At 53.4% G+C, this 4,961-nt stretch overlaps 1 long non-coding RNA gene across 1 annotated transcript; it reads right to left on the reverse strand.

The window, feature by feature from the left end:
* Positions 1-523: 523 nt before the first annotated feature.
* Positions 524-4,321, reverse strand: LOC114814255. The gene is made up of 2 exons (XR_003762018.1): positions 4,243-4,321; positions 524-1,467 (listed from the first exon to the last, which is right to left on the reverse strand). It is a non-coding gene; the product is annotated as an uncharacterized LOC114814255 (long non-coding RNA).
* Between the last annotated feature and the right edge of the window lie 640 nt (positions 4,322-4,961).

Consider the following 4,961-nt stretch of genomic DNA (forward strand, 5'->3'; position numbering starts at 1 on the left):
ACACTGAATTCTTGGGTTCTTGGCATGAAGCCAGTGCCCCATTTTTGCCGGCACCCATATTTTCATTGTTCTTCCTGGCACCTGGGCCACGAAGACCCAAACGGGAACAGTGAAGCCTGGGGTTCATGGCATGAAGCCACTCCCTCCGTTTTGCCGGCACACATATTTTCATTGTTCTTCCCGGCACCTGGGCCATGAAGACCCAAAAGAGAACACTGAAATCTGGAGTTCATGGCATGAAGCCACTCCCCACTTTTGCCGGCACCCAAATTTTCGTTGTTTTTACCAGGGCCTGGGCCCTCAAGACCCAAAATGGGAAGACTTAAATGTGGGGTTTGGGACATGAAACCAGTCCCCATTTTTGAAGGCACCCATGTTGTTGCTCTTCCTGGGACCCGGCCTAGGAAGACCTAAATCTGGGGTTCATGACATCAAGCTAACCCCCTTTCTCTGGCATCCAGATTTCTGTTTGTTCTTCCCAGTGCTCAGGACAAGAAGAAGCAAATGGGAAGATTAAGGCCAGTCCCCTTTTGCCACGACCCATATTTTTAATCTTCTTCCAAGCATCCAGATCCTAAAGGCTTACAGTGTTACACCGGCACAACATTGATATGGCCCTGCCCTTGAGAGCTCAGTGTCACACAGATACGACGTCACGGCGGCTCTGCTCTAGATGGGCTCACAGTGTCACATGGATAGAACATTTTTTGGTCTGCCCTAAGAGGGGGAGAGACTCACAGTATCCAAAGGGTCCAACGTTGCAGTGGCCCTGCCCTCGAGGGCTCACAGTGTCACATGGGCAGAATATCTATGGGGCCCTGCCCTAAGTGGGGGGAACTCACAGTATCCGACGGGTCCAGCATTGCAGCGACCCTGCCCTTGAGGGCTCACAGTGTCACATGGGCATAACGTCATGGCGGCTCTGCTTTGGATAAGCTCAGTGTCACACGGGCGGAACATTTTTGGGGACCTGCCCTCGGGGGTGGCGGGGAGGGGGGACTCACAGTATCCGACGGGTCCAACGTTGCAGCGGCCCTGCCCTTGAGGGCTCACAGTATCACCCGGTTACAACGTCACAGCGGCTCTGCTCTGCTCTGGATGGGCTCACAGTATCACATGGGCAGAACATTTTTGGGGCCCTGACCTGGGTGGCGGGGTTGGAAAAACTAAGTGTATCCGACGGGTCCAATGCTACGGCGGCCCTGCCCTCGGGGCTCCCAGTGTCACCCAGGCATAACGTCACAGCAGCTCTGCCCTGGACGGCCTCACAGCTTCAGACTATTCCAGAGTTGGTGCTGCCTTCTCCTCAGTAGTGGCGAGTGGGGAGGGGGCAGACAGCCACAGATCACAGCCGGCCACTCTGCTCGGAGTGACCCTTCCTCAGGGTGTTCACCGTGTCGACGGGTCCCAGGTTGTGGTGGTCCGCCCTGAAGGGGGCTCACTGTGTGCGACGGAGAGCCCAGAACACTAGAGTGAGCACAATTTTACATTAAGAGCATTTATAAAGTGCAGTTTGTACTGAATCCTCCCAAAAGTTTAGCACACAACCCACACCATCACTGTGCTTCAAGAGTTTACAACTACTCTGCACACAGCTTGTAAGCAATAAATACCGTGGATTCATTGCATTATACTCTTCCGCATGCTTAGTTCAGTGTCCTTCACGTATTAAGTGCTCAGGAAATACTATTGACAACATCACGGCGGCTCTGCTCTGGATGGGTTCCCAGTGTCACCCGGGCAGAACATTTTTGTGGCCCTGCCCTCCGGGGGGAGGACTCACAGTATCTGGCAGGTCCAGCATTGCAGTGGCCCTGCCCTCGAGGGGTTCCCAGAGTCACCCAGGCACAACATCACAATCAAGGCAGCTCTGCCCTGGTTGGGCTCACAGCTTCGGACCACTCCAGCTGTGGCAGCCTTGTCATCGGTAACGGCGGGTGGGGAGGGGGCTGACGGCTACAGATCACAGCCAGCCACCCTGTCCTCAGCGGCCCTCCCCTCAGGGGGTTCACAGTGTCCGACGGGTCCCAGGTTGTGGTGGTCGACACTTAAGGGGGCTCATTGTGTGCGACGGAGAGCCCACAACTCTAGAGTAAGCACGATTTTACATTAAGAGCATTTAATAAGTGCAGTTATGTGCTGAACTCTTGGGAGGGTTCAGCAAAAACAACACCATCACTGAGCTTCAGGAGTTTACAAGTACTCTGCACACAGCATATGTGCAATAAATACCATAGATTCACTGTAGTGTACTCTCCCACATGCTTAGTTCAGTGTCTCAATAAATACTGTCGACAATGTCACGGCGGCTCTGGTCTGGATGTGCTCAATGTCACACAGGCAGAACATTTTTGTGGCCCTGCCCTCAGGGCGGGGTGCGGGGGGTACTCCCAGTATCTGGCGGGTCCAATGTTTCAGTGGCCCTGTCCGCGGGTGGCTCCCCGTGTCACCCAGACACAATGCCACGGCGGCTCTGCCCTGGATGGGCTCACGGCTTCAGACCATTCCCCAGTTGTGGCAGCCTTGCCCTCGGTAGCAGCAGGTGGGGAGAAGGCCGAAAGCCACGGATCACAGCCTGCCACCCTGCCCTAAGTGACCCCGCCCTCTGAGGGTTTGGCGCATCCGATGGTTCCCAGGTTGTGGTGGTCCACCCTTAAGGGGCCTCGCTGTGTGCGACAGAGAGCCCAGAGCACTGGACTCACAGCCTCACAGCCACGGCAGGGGCAGCCCCTCTCCGCCCTCGACTGGTACATACTGGGCATTGGGCACCACTTTGAGCTCTGGGTTCTTTGTTTACGGTACCTGTTAATAATAAATAACGATGGCATTTGTTAAGCACTATGTGCCAAGCACTGTTCTAAGCACTGGGAGGGATACAAGGTAATCAGGTTGTCCCAGATGGTGCTCACAGTTTTAATCCCCATTTTCCAGATGAGGTAACTGAGGCACAGAGAAGCAAAGCAACTTGCCCAAAGTCACCCAGCAGACAAGTGGCGGAGCCGGGATTAGAACCCACAACCTCTGACTCCCACGCCCGTGCTCTTTCCACTGGAAAGAGCACAGGCCCTGGAGTCAGGGCTCATGAGTTCGAATCCCAGCTCTGCCACTTGTCGGCTGTGTGACTGTGGGCGAGTCACTTAACTTCTCTGTGCCTCAGTTCCCTCATCTGTAAAATGGGGATTAAGACTGTGAGCCCCACGTGGGACAACCCGACTCCCCTGTGTTTACCCCACCGCTTAGAATAGTGCTCTGCACATAGTAAGCGCTTAACAAATACCAACATTATTATTACTATTATGTTAAATGTTTCCTGTTTTTTCAGTCACTCTACTAAGAGTAAGGGTAGCTGCAAATTAATTGGATTATGTCCAACATGATTACCCTGTATCGACCCCAGGGCTTAGAACAGTGCTTGACACATATCATTATTATTAGATCATATTCCTCCTGGGACTCCTCTTCTTAATCCCCATTTTATAGATGAGGTAGCCGAGGCCCAGAGAAGTGAAGTGACTCACTCAAGGTCACAAGCAGACAAGTAGCAGGCTTGGGATGAAAATGCAGGTCCTTCTAACTCCCAGGCCCATTCTCTGTCCAGTAGGCCACGCTGCTTCTCCCGGATGAAGACAGCAACCCAGCCCTCTTACTAGTGGAAGCGGGGCTGACGAACAACATCCACACACACAGAGGTGTAGACGGACAGACAGACGGTGAGCATGCACCACCCGACACAGCCCACACACCCCATGCGTCCGTCAATAAGGCGTCCTCTGTCCCAGCCATTCGGTACCCTCGACCCCAGTTCTGGCAGTCACCCCAAAGTCAGGCCTGACTTTCCCTAAGACCATCTGAACCCCAAACCTTCTCCCAACCCCAACCGGTAAGCCCCTCCCTGCTCAGATCCTCCCCCATCCCCCCACCAATCAGAACCCTCAGTACAATCAGCCCCCCACGTTCCCTCCCCAACTTCCCCACCCCAAGCAATGCACAACATATTCACATCATTGGTCATGTCATAACCCACCAGGCACCCCGACATCCCTCCCTCAGCCCCCGCCCCCCGAGTGTACATCCAAGTCATTTCTGAAACCCAGGAACCGACCCCTCCCCACCGGCCCAACCCTAATAACCCTCCCCCACCTTCATCATCATCAGTACGATAGGTAACAGCAAATCCAGTCCCACACCCACCCTTAAAAAAAAGGGGGGGTATAGTTGAAACAGCCAGAGCCCCCTCCTTACCTGGACCCACGGCGGGCCACGCTCTGTCTCCTATCCTCTTGCAAACTGAGGCAGGCCAGCATCAGGAGCCTTATAAAGGGCAGGGAAGGACCCAGCAGCCTCTGGGGCCATAAAGGCCCAGTGCCTTTTCACCTCATTTAGAAGTACCGGGGTTGATTAGGGCTGGGCTTCCCTACAACACTGAAAACACTTGAGCTCGGCTCTGTTCTTTAACTCAAGGCCAGCAGAGGGCTCTGCCCGAAGGGAGCTCTTTGTGGAGGTGGGGTTGATCGATCAGTTAATCAATCAATCATTCAATCATATTTATTGAGCTCTTACTGGGTGCAGAGTGCTCAACTAAGCGCTTGGGAAAGTAGGATGTAACAGAGTTGGTAGACACCTTCCCTGCGCACAACAAACTTAGAGGCTAAAGGGGGAGAGACACAAAATTCATTCAATCGGATTTATTGAGCACATGGTGTGCGGAGAGCACTGTACTTCGGGAAAATACCGTATGGCAATAAAGAGAGACAATCCCCGCCCATAATGAGCTCACAGTTTAATCAATCATTGGCATTTATTTTTGTACTTACTGGGTGCAGAGCACTCTACTATACTATTTGAAAGAGTTCAATACAACAGTTCGAGAAGCAGCGTGGCAAAGTGGATAGAGCGTGGGCCGGGGAGTCCAAAGGTCATAGAGTCTAGTCCTTGGCCAACTCACTTTACTTCTCTGTGCC

Source organism: Ornithorhynchus anatinus, chromosome 1 (genome assembly GCF_004115215.2).
Source record: "Ornithorhynchus anatinus isolate Pmale09 chromosome 1, mOrnAna1.pri.v4, whole genome shotgun sequence".
Classification (NCBI taxonomy): Eukaryota; Metazoa; Chordata; class Mammalia; order Monotremata; family Ornithorhynchidae; genus Ornithorhynchus; species Ornithorhynchus anatinus.